Source organism: Octodon degus, unplaced genomic scaffold, assembly GCF_000260255.1.
Source record: "Octodon degus isolate 3935 unplaced genomic scaffold, OctDeg1.0 scaffold00133, whole genome shotgun sequence".
NCBI classification, from domain to species: Eukaryota; Metazoa; Chordata; class Mammalia; order Rodentia; family Octodontidae; genus Octodon; species Octodon degus.
In genome coordinates, this window is record NW_004524709.1 from 6,209,436 (window position 1) to 6,224,309 (window position 14,874).

At 36.9% G+C, this 14,874-nt stretch overlaps 1 pseudogene; it reads right to left on the reverse strand.

The window, feature by feature from the left end:
• Positions 1–9,453: 9,453 nt before the first annotated feature.
• Positions 9,454–10,177, reverse strand: LOC101576557 (annotated as a pseudogene).
• Positions 10,178–14,874: the final 4,697 nt, after the last annotated feature.

The following is a 14,874-nucleotide window of genomic DNA, read 5'->3' on the forward strand; positions in this document are numbered from 1 at the left end:
AAAAAAACACCCATGGCTAACTGTGTACTTCATGATGAAAGACTGAATGCTTTCTCCAAGAATCAAGAACAAAGCAAGAATATTTGCTGTCATTACTCTATTTAACAGTCAGAATTCCTAGCCAAAGCAATAAGGTAAGAAAATAAAAGTATGAGAGACAAAGACAGAGATAGAGATAAAGAGGAACAGAGACAGAGAGACAGAGAGTCCCTATTTGCAAATGATACAATTGTATACACAAAAAAAACCTCAAGGAGATTCAGGGAGATAGCTCATCAGTATAAGCACCTGCCTGGCAAGCCCAAGGTCCTGAGTTTGATCCCTGGTACTAAATAAATAAATAAATAAATTTATCAAAAAGTACTAGAACTAATGAGTTCAGCAGCATCACAGAACACATACTAAACATTCAACAATTAAAAGGATTTCTAGTACTAGTAATGAATACATAAACACCAAAATTAGTAACAAAACATCATTTGCAATCAATCAAAAAATGAAATAGATATAAATTGAGCAGAAAAAATATTTACATGGTCTAGGGTTAAGCATAGACTTTATACCATCATTAATACACAAAAGGAAAAACTGGTGCATTTGATTTCATCAAAAATATGAACTTCACTGTGTAAACTGTTAAGGTGTAATGAGAAGCTACAGACTGAGGATAAAAATATCCACAAGCCCCATATCCTATAAGACTAGCACCTTAAATATAAGGAATTCTCAGAATTCAATGGTGAAATAAGGCTGTACAATTTGAAAATGGGCAGGACACATGAGGAAGCATTTCACCATAAAAAATATACAGTTGGCAAATGAGCACAGGAGAAGATGTTCAACATAATGATATTCCACACAATGAGTCACTGGGGAAATGCAAATTAAAATTACAATGAGCTATCACTGCATATCTATCAGGGTGATTAAAATAACACTGACATCTCCACTGGTGAGCGCAGAGATAAACAAGTTCACTCACATATTTCTGGTTGGATCACAAAATGATCAGCCATTTTGGAAAACAGTTTGGCAGTTTTTAAAACAAACTTAACATACAACTAACACATAACCCACTCCTGGGCACTCATCCCATGGAAATGAAGACTTGCTTTCCCACAAAAGCCTATACACAGCTGTTCACTGCATTTTATTGACAGTAACTCCAAACTGGGCATTCCCAACTGCATTTCAACAAGTGAATAATTAACCAAATAAAGGGAAATTCCTGTCATATAATACTAATTTGCAATTAAAGGGGAAATTGATATATGAGATATGTTTGGGAGTCTGGTGAATGTTTAAATTTTAAAAACAATTCTCACAGTAAGATACACTGCCTCTTCGAGTCTTTATAAAGAGCAATAAAAAATGTGGCGAGTGCTTCTGCGAAGGGCCATCCGACAGATTCTGGCACCACACACCTGTGAGCTCTTCTCTAAAGTCAAAGTGACCACAAAAGGCTAACATTTGAATCAGTAAAGGACATTGAGGCAGCCACTCTATGAAAGATACTGATCAAAGAGGACTTCCAAAACTGCTCCGCTAAGTGGCAAAAACAACAGGATGGTGTGCTTGAAGTGAGGGAGAATATTTTGAGGAGGGTTAATGGCAATGTGTCTTTCACCGGAATAATTTTTTAAAAAATAACTTAAACACTGACTACATTTTTCATCACACCTTATGCATACCACAGTATGGATTAACTTCCAGAGAATGATGCGGCATGAAAGAAGATGATGTCAGAAGGTTAGGTGCCCTACAAGATTTGATTTATAGTACATTCTTGAAATGAGAAAAGTACAGAGGTGGAGACTACAATTGGCTGTCAGAATTAAGACGGAGATGTAGGTGGGAGGTAGGCAGTAGAAGGAATCCTGTGGCGCATTTGGTATCTTAACCAGGGCAGTGTGAGGATCCTGGTACAATGTGGTCTAGTGTGCAGGATGATAGCACTGGCTGAACCTGGGTGAAGGGCACACAGAATATCTGTATTATTTCTTAATATATGCATGTGAATTATAATTATCTCAAAATGAAAATTTTAATTAAAAGATTAAAGCAGTGAGCCTTCACTTTTTAGATGCATGAATGCACACAGTATATTCCAGGAGTGAAAATCTGCAGAAGTACCATGTGCTGGTTGGCCCGGCTTAAGAGCACAAAGATCTAGATCTCAGGGCGTTACCTTCTGTGCAGCCCAGACTGCTCTAGTCATGTCCCCAGCCCACAATCTCACTGCCAGCCAATTTATTGTTGCATATTTCAAGCCACTTTTGCTTGCTTTATCAATTAAAAAATAATTAACTTTGTGATTTCAAAACTTTTTTTATAATTAAAGAGGATGTCACTATTTATCATCCAAATAAGGAAATCTGAGATTTCTTAACTCTTACCTTCCATTGACAGTGTTTTGTATTGCCCCACACGCCCTCACTACCTGGGTTACAGTTTGATGCCCTCCTTTAGATGTGGGTCATTCACTGCCCACCCTGCTCCTGGAGAAGCAGAAATTTTGGTCATTGTACCTCTTGTGAAAGTCTACCATATTTTTCCCATGCCCAAAAGAAGAACAAAACTTCTGTTTGTTGGCAGGAATTGGCAAGGCATGCAGTTTTGATGATGAAACGTTGAGTCGTGCTTCCTTTTCAGTTCAAAATAGGTTTACTTCAGGAGCTCAGTAGCTAGAAATGTTTCAGAATCAATGTTGTTAGTAGTTCTCCTCTCTCTCTCTCTCTCTCTCTCTCTCTCTCTCTCTCTCTCTCTCTCTCTCTTCCAGTTGTCTTGGACATATAGGAGCATCCCTGAACATTTCCCCCCAAAAAGGAGATATGTTGAGATTTTTAAAAGATCTGCTCTGTTTAGATTTCTAATTCAATCCTTTGATTCAACACATGAGGAATAAGTTCCAGAGAGGTTAAGTTTCCCAAAGGAATAGATGTTGTAATTATATTGTTTCACATCATGTCATCACTCTGAATTAAAAGACACACTTTAAAGGAAACGCTATTTCCCTAACCTTAGGACTCTTTACTCACTGGAGAAATATATTATAATTGCCTTAAGAGTTATCAGAAAAATATTTTGTTTACCTTCTATGAGGGTTAATTTTATCTATCAGTTTGACTGGATTAAGGAGTATTAGAAATCTGAGAAAACACTGAGCTTATCTGGGAGGGCATTTCTAGAGGAAGCAGGTGAGTTTAGGTGGATGGGGTGGGAAATATCCATCAATGGTGGGCACTATAAAATCAAGCAGGAGAATCAAAGAGAAGAAATACACAAGGTAAATTGGCCTGTTCCCCCATGCCTCCCATCCCAAGAGCTAGGACACACTTGTCTCCTGCTATGGATATCAGAATTCCAGGTGCTTTTTCCTTAAGACTCTAAGATTCACACCAGACTCTAGCAGTCTTATCTTCTGGGCTTATCTGGGATCTCAGACTTTTGGACCCAAACTGAGAAGTATTCCAGGATCTCCAGGTTGTAGTAACCTGTTGTAGCACCATAATAGTTGAGCTAATTACTCAGTAAATCCCTTCTCATATATTTATGTATATATCTGTTATAGTTTTCATCTAAAATACCCTCTGAAAGTCTCATATGTTGGGGGAGCACTGGAAAGTAAATGGATCACTGGGGCTAAGGGTATATTCATTCATGGATTCATCAGTTGGTGGGCTTGTACCTGAACGTGTTATGAGGTGTGGAGTCTGGTGTGGAGGGTTGACTCACAGGAAGCACAATCCAGAAGGGTGTATTTCTGTCCTGGGCTCTTCTCCTCCCTTTCTGCTTCCCGATCACCTTATGTTGAGCAGCCAAATGACCAAATGAACTAATATCTCTAAAACTGTGAGCCAAAGTAGACCTCTTCTCTTTCAAGTATCAAGCATTGGGTATTTTGTCCTCACAATGGGAAAGTGACATAATGTCCTATTGGTTCTGTGTTCTGGAAAAATCGGACTAATAAACTTCTTATGTATTTCCTACCAATGTATATTTACTTCTAAAAGTATTGTTCTCTAACTTAACTTAAAACTCTTCATAAATTTGTGCTTTAAAACATTTGTAACTAAGAACTGATATAAAATGCAATCCATAGAATGTGTTACCACAAGAAAGGATGTAAAGACTTGTACAGATATTCTCAGAAATAATGTCAAAATTTAAAAAGTCATTTTTATTTTTACTAGCTGTTTTTTATTATTCTATGCTGTGATGTTGACCAAGAACAAATGAATCTGGAGAAGTACTAAGCAGCTAATAACTCCCATCAAGAACTTTTTCCATTCTTCCATCAGTGAGTTTTCCTGGTCGGAAGTTATCTCCACTCAAGATGGTACAAAGATCCCAAGAATCTTTAAAAGGTAGAGCCGACTTGTACTCTGAGTAGCTACTATGAAATAACAATACTCAATGTACTAGTTATTATTACTTTTCTGATAGCCTAATTTGAAATTTGTCTTATTTTAGTTCTATTTCTCTTCCTCTTCTCTTTAAAATTAGAAAATAAAAAAAGTGGAACCTACTTAGGAGGCTTTGTGGGGGGCATACCCTCCAAAGGCTTGCAGGATGTAGTTCTTCTCCCCCCCCTCCCTCCCCTCCTCCCCCCCCTCCTCCTCCCCCTCCTCTTCTTCCTGCTCATTCTCCTCTCTCCCCTCCCCCATCTTTGCCATAAGGTGAATTTGCTACATGACTCACTCGCAGAATCATGCTGCACTGCTTTAGCACAGGCCCAATGCAACAGAGTCAGGTGGTCATGGACTGAAACTTCTCTGACTGTGAGTCAAAATAAAACCTTTCTCTTTATAAATTATCTCTGGTGTTTGCTACAATAATAGAGTGCTAATGCAAGGGATTAGGATGTCAGCATATAAATTTTGATGGAATACATTTGGTCCATACAGAAAGTAATGCTAAAATGTCTTTGTATTATGTTAGAAAACTAATCTTATAAAATATCAACTATAAATAAGTTGTAATATATCCGTTTATTTTAAATGAATGAAAAATTGAAAACATTTAAAATCCTAAAAACATAAGAATCAATAAATGTTTATTGAATTTCAAATTTTATTGAAAACTATCAGCAGTTACTAATGTATAACTGATGTGTAACTATCAAATTTACCTCTAATTTTACATACAACTTGGATTCTAATGTACCCTCAAAGGTTCAATGTGTCAAAGAATCAACCTTCAAATTTCTTATGGACTTAATTTAATTAGAATTTGAGGAAAAACACTGGAAACAGAAATTGGAATCTGAGGGGGCCTGCCCCTTAGCTCAGTTCTTTAAGTGGCTGCTTCAACCAAGCAGTCAGGCTCAGGTTGCTGTGGTTCGATCTCCACAACTCAAGCCAGCCAAACCTGCCCTGAAGGCATTCGGAGAAAAAAAAAAAAAAAAGAAATTGGAATCTGAGACAAAGAATTCCAAGATAAGAAACAAGTATAAGAGTCAGCTACAGTCAGCAAGGCAAAGTAAGTCCGAGAGCAGGGCAGATCCATACCTAAATAAGAGTGTGGGGCACATATATGTAAACCCAGCTCACAGAGACTGAGGCAGGAAGATTGCCATGAGTTTGAGGATTGTATTTGCTACAGAGTTCAAGTCCCTGTCTCCAAACAAATAAAAAAACAGCAAAATAAAAGCTAAATAAAAGTGGGATCAAAGAGTAAGCATCCAAAGCAAGGATTAAAATTAGAACGAATGTTGCATTCACCTCACTAATAGCTACTCAGTGATGAGCACTTGTGCATTGAACTGTTTCTTCACCTGTCACAGCAGCATGGAAAAGTGCACTTGTTTTCTGCATAAATGAAGAAACAATGCTTGGGCCAATTATTTGCAAAGAAGAAATAAACCTAAGAGTTGAGATTGAGGGCCAAGGAGATAACTCAGTGGAATAAGCACTTGCCTGGCAAGCACAAGGTCCTGAGTTCAATCCCCACACTACAAAAAAATTTTTAAATTTTTTTTAAAAATGAAAGAATTGTGAATGAAACCCAAACCTACTAGCTGTGAGAGTCATACCCCTCTACATACTTTTCTAAGGTTCACAAGCTCAGGCTGGTGATTCTGAACAAAAACTTACAAATATTCCTTATAGTGAAAACCATCAGAATTCAATGCCTTTTTGATTTATCACTCTACTACACATCAGCAAAAGCATTTGGGGATCTTACTATTCACAATTTTTTCTGAGACCCCCAAGTCAGGCACATCTACTTCTCCACCATCAGTGCCCCTGTTCTTCTCTCCCATTTAGTCTGGATGCCCCCTTAGCAGGAATGCCAACCAATCCCTTAGTAGTACCTCCTACTATCCACTTCCCTCAGGGATGTAGAAGACATGTTTCATGGAGCTTACACCAATGCCAACAAGGAAGCGATGAAAAAACTATAATTATTGTTTGAATGTTGCTTCTTTGCCAAGAATCTCATGCATCAACCCTGAGTAAGCCATTACCTTCACTGCCCACTTTCTTCTCTTTAATATGCTTTCCGCTTAACCCATAGCTTCTTGTTATATACATTTTCAAAGGATCCAACAGGACTCTGACTCATTCAGAATGAGGGCCAAATACTGGTCCCTGAGTCACCTTTGCATAAGTCTATGTTCAAAATATGTGCTGTCTTGGGAAAAAGCAACAACATGCATTCCATAGTTAGATTAAAGGAAAAGGAGGAGACTGCTTGAGCCCAACCTCAGAACAATAAAAACAAGCAGAGGTCCAGCTCACCATTTCAGTCAGGAGTTTGAGAGAAGCTTAATTGGGTAGCCTTGACTTCAGGCATCTCCTGAGGCTCCAGGCTGGAAGTCGGCTCAGCCTGTGACATTGGAGTGCTCAGGTGAAGCTGGAGAATCTTCTTCTGCCAGGGCTGTCTTAATTGAGGCAGAAGCCACAGTTCCTCACCTCTCCTCTGTGCCGGCTGCTGGGTGTCCTAATGCTATATCAGCTGGCTTCCCTCATACTGAGCGATCCAAGTGAAGGAATCAGAGTTCTAAGAATGCTATTAAATTCTTTGAATTTCTCATATTTATTATGATCTTTCTGTATAGTTTCCCAATTCAAACTGAGTATTAGTAATACTCCTCATACGAAGGTAGTGTATCAGCACATTACTATTTACAGTAAGACATGACATCATCATTTTCTACATGTTACAGGGTCTCTTCTACCTGAGAAAGAGCCAACTTCCAGAACACAGGTTTCTGATTGGAGTCTGAGCCAACAGGATGTTTAGAAATGAAGATCCTTGTTATGATAAATTATTATTCTAGGAGAATGAGGCCTCAGGGAAATGGATCTGGTCAAGGAGAGAAAAGAGAGGACAGAAGCATATGGAATCTATTTCTAAAAGAAATGAGGAGTTAAGATCCTAGAAAGATCTAGCAATCTGGATGCTTTTCTCTTTTTATACTTTTATCCCCCTATGTTCTCTACTATATCTTCCTATCTTCCTTAATATAACAATTCTTCCCCATTTCTAAGCAGTCTCCTTCAGAGACTCATAATACAGTAAAGCTGGGTCTCAATAGGCTAGGGAAAAGTAGAAGTGACTAGCAAACACCAAATGTACTCAAATGCTCTACTCAACATAGGAAATAAAGACAACAGCAAAAAAAAAAAAAAAAAAAAAGATACTTGGAAGAATTTTAAACAGTTGAAGGATGTGCTTTGAATGCCTTTTGAGTAAGGGTACATTTGTTCACCTCAAAATGTTAATCAGTGCATATTTATCTAGGTATAGAATAGACATACTTAATTCAGAATTCACATAATTTATATCCTGAAATGACAACATAACAGACACACTACTGTTCTGGTATTTAAACATATCCAGAAATACCAAACCTCCAGAACACCTACTAGTATTTCATTACTTCTAAAAGAATAGCAAGGTCATGGGGAATTGAGAACCTGCAAGTTTAGCTATCTTAGACAGAGGTAAGGGAAGAATTTCCTGAAAGTTAAATATGTGACAACTTTGACGTAACTGAAGAAACAGGCCCCGTCCCTGATACCATTTGAGTAACTGGGCAGTAAAGAGGACATATCATCTTTGATACTCACTTTCTTCCAAGCACGTTTCTAACAGCAATTTTAACAGACCTCTTCATTTCACTACCTGCTAACCCACCCTCATTTTTGGTAAACACCCTGCCTTCCTTGTTGGCAGGACTGGAGCCCAGGGCTCTGTGTGCACCCCACTTGTAGAGCAAAGGGCCCTTTCTGGGCCCACTCTAGCTTTCTCTAGCACTTGGGCTAGAATTCTGCCAAATTAAGATCATAATCCCAACATTTTTTTCTTTTATAATTACATATTTATGAGGCAAGGAACTGGATTTTCATGTTTAAGCACTGAAACAACCAAAGTCAAATTAATATTACAATCACTATCTCTAAATGAGTACTGAATAGAAAAATAGTATTTAATATTCAGAATACAGAAACATCTCAGAGAAACTATGTGACACCAGTGTGCATATGTTTGAGGTAATATTTGTATAACTCTCAAATCCATTGAAAACATTGTTTTTTGGATACATTATATATTAACTTTTTAAGTCAAGAATCCCACAATGCAAAATAAGTTCAGCTCAGTACTGTGATAGCTATGCAGAGATATAAAGCCTACTGCTAGGGGAAATCTAAAAAGGTAGAACACTTACTAATTATGTAGTACTAGCACAAATGTCAACAAAAAGTCCAACACTCACAAAAATATAATTATCTGGGCTGGGAGATGGCTCAGTAGAATAAGTGTATGCCTGGCAAGCGCAAGGGCCTGAGTTCAATCCCTGGTTCCGCCAAAAAGAAAAAAAAAAAAAAGAAATATATATATACATATATATTTAGCAACATAGCCATCTTACTATAGCAAAGTGTAGTACCCGCAGTCTTAAAAAAACAAGGTCACTCTTTTCATTATTCTTTTAAGTTGTTTCTATAAACACAGTTGCTAATGCTTATTATTTACCCGTATTTAATTTCTTTATAAACGAATTTGCTGCTACTAAGCACTACTTTCGAACACATTAGTATTATCATCTAATTATATTATTAATAAAAAGGCATCAAGGCTTTCAAGGGTATAATGGTTTCATGTAACTTTAAAAATCTAATTTTGATAGTAACTGGCTAGTGAATTTTTTCTTTTATTTGTAAATAGCCATCACATACCAATGTTATTATCAAATGGAAATATGACATTTAACTGCTTGTAGTTTTTAAAAGAGCTGGAATACACTTTATACACTTTATATCTGAAACATTGTCAAATATTTTGACAATATTATTACTATACCCCCATGTGTAGCAGTAAAAAATAGAAACTATTGGCCAGTTGTAGTGCATTCTCCAAACTGAATTTTACATCTTTTTGTGATTGCCATCATAAAAAATTAATTATTTTGACACAGTATATCACAGTCTTCTTTCCTAAAGTTCACAGTTCTTTCTTATTGCCTTTTTCAAAATGATTCTCAAGTTCTGAGTGTTCTTTTAGGAGCCGATCATACTCTTTTGAAAGTCTCTCTGATTGTATCTTCATTGTCATCACATCATCCTGTGCCTCAAAAAGGGCAACTGAAGTCTTTAATTCAGTTTTCAGTTTTTCCTGGTCTTCAACTAATTTTTTATTTTCTGCTTCCAAAATGTGTTCCTCCTCTGGGCCAGAGGTTTTTAAGATCCATTTAAGTTTTTCATTCTCTTCCATGAATTTTTTGGCAGCCTTATTAGTACTTTCTGCTTGAGTTTTAAGTGCTCCTCTGTTTGACAGCTCTTTTGCCAGTTGAGTAATAAGTGTAACCAGATGTCTCAACACCAGCCAAAAAAATAAAGAAAATCCTGAAATGTAAAGATTTCTCTGAGATCTGAAAAGTTCCATCTGTGTATGTTCATAAGTGCTAGGTTTTGGTGGATGAGGTCTTCTCAAGGGAATGAGCAAAGGACTATTTCCTTACTTCTCTGACAGCATCTAGAAATAGGACAATCAGCAGGACTGTAATTGTTAGGAAAGCCTTGTTCCAAAATGTTGAGATTTGACCCCAGACCTTAAATGATAAAATCTTCTGCTATCTCTGAGGAGGAATGACAGGTATACAGAAGAACAAATTGAGTCCTATTTCGGCATACAGAAAGGTTGCAACTGCCACTCATTGGATTGTCATTTTTGGGTTCTCACACCCACTTGGCCACTCCCTCCCGTGCTGCTCCACGTCCGATGACGCGAGCTGTAATCCCAACTTTTAATGCAATGTTCAATATTTCCTCTGTAGTATTTAGCCCTACCTCTGCTTGTTACTTAATTCAACAATTTCTAGGAAGGACTTATCTTTCCAAAGTCATCATGATTTACTAGTTCTGAGGGCGATGAGTGGGGAGACCATATCAAGATGAGTTATGTTCATCAGGATACAGTCCATCTTCTCTCCAGTGCCTGGGACCGGCTCATCTCTCTCATTTTACCTCTCTCTCCCTGTCCCCATAATGCCCTCTCTGACTCATCTAGCCCAGTTTTTCCTCTATTCCCCATAAATGCCAATCTCCTGTTATTCTTCCTGTTTCAAATACTTTCCCTCTTCCTTGCAACTAAGGGAAACTTGCCAGTCTTGAAAGTTCCAACACTGCTAGCTAAATTCTTCACCACCCCTAATATTCATGTTTTTCTTTTACAAAATAATACATTTTTCTTCAAATTATTTCACATTATTATTTTTTTTTTTGTTCACAAATGCCACATCTTCCACAAGGATTGTAACATCTCTGAGAATACAGCCCATACTATAGTCTTTGTTCTATATACTTACAAAATGTAAGTAATTTGTGGTATACCCCCTTAACAAAGAAAATAGTAGTCAAGATTAGTGTGCAGCTCAATGGGTGTGGATTTACTAGTTCTGAGGGCGATGAGTGGGGAGACCATATCAAGATGAGTTATGTTCACCTTAATTTAAGCAAACTCACTAGGATATAGTGATTGGATCAAAATCTCAAAACTGAAGAAATTCTTGTTTCCACTAGATTTCAAGTAACTCACATCTTCATTCAGCAGTGGTTATACAACCAGAGCTGACCCCATGAGACACATTTATACCCCCAGTGGAACTGGAGTCATTCTTCTCTGAGCTAAGAGATCACAGTCTGCATGAGCTATCTGAGAGCAATATATTAAGTCTGATCCCTTCTTTATATAGAAAGCTATCTGTCTTCCTCTTTGCTATGTTAAGCAAGGTATATAGCAAAAATTTTCCACCGAGTGAAATGTGTGATTTCCATATTATAACGGAACATCCAATCTTCTGGCCGAGAACATGGAACACATGATGGTGTAGTACAAAATGTAAAGAATCTGAAGTTCTGGTTTAGCTTTCTACTTACTTGCAAAAGAATCTTGGTAGGTTATTTTAGTCTCTGAGTTTCACTTTCCTTATTTATAACATGGTGATGACTTATACTGCAGTGTCATTTTAAGGATATGAGATATTACATGAAAACCATCTTATAAATTCCCCAAATGATCATTGGATTACAGTTATAACATATTCATGTTATATTCATGTCATATAAACCACTATTAATTGCTGTTAAAATCTTATAATTTGGTAAAACTGTAAATAATATCATCACCAATATTAACATTATTAAGTTAAGCAATCAGGTTAGAAAGCAAAGTCATTATAGCTTTATGTTCTTCTATAATGTTCTTCATTAGTATCATTCTGTACATTCAGGTCTATTATATTTTTAAAATACTTTTATTTTATTTTCAATTATTTTTGTGATACTGGGGATCAAACTCAGGAACTTGCACTTGCCAGGCAGGTATATATCATTGAGCTATATCCCTGGCCCTAATATACTTTCTTTTCCCTCATACTCTCTATAACTATTCCATCTCTTTATCCTTCAGGGCCTTATGGTCAAACTTCATGAAAATCTGTAACTGAGATCTAAAACTCAAGATTGTCAATCAAATAAATCTCTTTGTCAATAAATCAGCTTGAGTCTGTTTCTTAGTTGAATGTAAGTGCCTTAAATGTAGGCAAGCATTCCTTACTTAGGCACAAGCTCATCACTCCTTATTACCTCACTCTTGACATTACTTACACTAATGTTCATTGACTGGTCACTACAGCCATTTGAGTTTGCAACCTCTAGCACTAAAGAGAACCGTATCGATTAACTTAATCACACACTTAAAAATTTCCAAGTAATGAAAGAAGAGATCGGCCAATTGAAATATGATTTACTAATTCTCCAACAAGCTATAATTTCTAAATATGATTTCAGACATGGTAATACACACATATATAGAGAACTACTAGCTTGGTTTTGCTCACTTATTTTAACTATGCCATTGAAGATTCTTTGAAGGAAAGAGCCCAGTGATTTGTGTGAAAATCAAGAGAATAAGCTTCATCCCTTTATCCTTCATCTGAGCGCATTACCAACACCAGGCTCTGCTAGTGAATCATCGATGGATTTAAGTGATTGTAACTAGAATAAACAAAAATAACACAAAATGAAAAGTATCAGAAAAATGCACAAAATAAAAATTATTTTATGAAATTTTAAAAATTGTAGTAAAATATGCATAATATAAAATTTACCAGTTTTGCCATTTTAAGAGTACAACTCAAAGACATTACATAAATCCACAATGAGGGACCATCACCAATATTTTATGAATCATTTGCTTTAGCTCCGTGTGTGTGTGTGTGTGTGTGTGTGTGTGTGTGTGTGTGTGTAACGGCTATAATGTAAAATGCATTTTTACAATGGCTGATTTTAATTTTTTTTTGAATTTATGTATTTGGTACAGGGTCTCACCACACAGCTCAGATTTGTAGTGATCCTCCTGTTTTCAGCCTCCCCAGAGCTGGGATTACAGGTGTGTACCACCACATGTGCCTGGGTGCAGCATGTGGTGCACAATGGCCAATTTTATTTTAAATGAACTATATTAATTCAACCTTCCCATCGGTAAAATAATGGGTAATTTGCTAACTGCATGACTTCAGTGGAGCTTGAGCATCAGTGAAATTCTCTAGAATACCAAAAATATTTTTAAATAAATGGAGATATTTCTGAAGAAAATGATAGATGAAGGAGGGAGAGGTAAAGCAAATGAAAGAGAATCAAGATATGTATATGTACCAATGACCCTCTATGAATGTAATCATTATGTACCACAAACATGTACTAATGTGGTGGATTAATTAATGGTCAATGTGTAACAACCAGCTGAACTGAATCAGTGTGGGTGTGGGTGTAGAAGGCTCACCTAAGGATTGTTGCCAACAGCATAAAAGGAGAACTAGAGGGAAAGATGGCGCACTGTTGATTCTCCTGGAGAAGCTTGTTATGCTGGCTTTCCTAATATGAACTCAGCTGTTCTCATCAGAGGAGGAGCGTGGGTTCTTTCTGTGGCTGAGAATGGCTATGGTTTTCTTTGGGGGAGCTCTGGTCCTTATGTTGAGTGTTGCTTTCTTAGCTCCAGTGTAGATCCCTCAGGCTGCTGGCACAGATCCTTCATTCGTCCGGCATACACTTTCTAGCTTCCACCATTGACATTTGGACTTGCCCAGTGCAGATGCTTGATACAGTCTGCAAAAGACATTGGGCTGTGTTCTAGGTCTTCAGCCAGGCTCATGCAGGACGTTTCTGTGGGAGTCATTCCCCTAACTGCATTCTTACGGTTACTGGTGTACGGACAGGCTCCATTCACTCTTTTGCACTTGACTCTGTGTGAATATTATAAAGTAATTCTATAAATTATTTGTCCAGTATGAAATCTTTTCCCTTGTAAACCCTGACTACAACAACTCATAATTATATGTAGAAAAAATTGATAGATTCAGATATTTAATATAATGAAAATTTTGAAATGCATGTTTGTGTGATACATATTTGTTCATATAATAAATTGTGCAAATTTTAAACTATGAAAAGGTAACACTCCAGGCACTGTGACACAATCAGAAAATGTTATCTTTTGAAATTGAATTTAAGAATAAACTTAATATGGTTTAGATTTCCATTGACTGGCAGTTTATTACTGATGAATATAAAGTGGTTCACAAATTGGATTAAGCAAATTGTTTTCCACATCTAATCAAAGTGACTAAAATATATCCAGAGGAAAACATAATTATGTTACAAATGGTGTATGAAAACTTATAATTTACTCAGTTTTATTTCACAGTGTCTACGGTTTTAATGTTGTCAAGACAAAGAAACAAAATTAGCTATCACTGTGGAATCCAGACAAGGGGAGAAATAAGAATTCCAGGTCTACATAGTTCACTAGAGTAAGTGTTACAAATAAATCACTAAAAATTTAAAAAAACTTAGGAGAGGCTGGTGGATAAACTAGCAAAGTTGAGACGATGGCAGTTTAGTAAAGATTTATTGATCACTAGTCACTACCATATGAAGATACATAGTCTTAAATAGTTATAGGGGCTGGGGAGATGGCACAGTAGAATAAACACTTGTCTGGCAAGGGCCTGACTTCAATCCCCAGTTCCACCAAAATAATAATAATAATAATAATAATAATAATAATAATAATATAAAATAGTTGAATGTGGTGGTCTCCAAGCCACTTGTCAGGAGGATGACAAGTTTAAGCTCAGCCCAGGCAATTTAGTAATGTAGTGAGAGCCTGTCTCAAAATTTTACAGAAGGAAGGAAATGTAGCTCAGTGCGAAGACCCTCTAATATCTCTAATATTTGAAAAAAAACCCCTAAAATAAAGTTCTTGCCTTTCTGAGTTCAATCCCCAGTACCATATGCTGTGCCAGCCCTGGAACCCCAGGAGCACCATGCCAGGCATGGTAGCACACACCTGTAATCCTAGTGT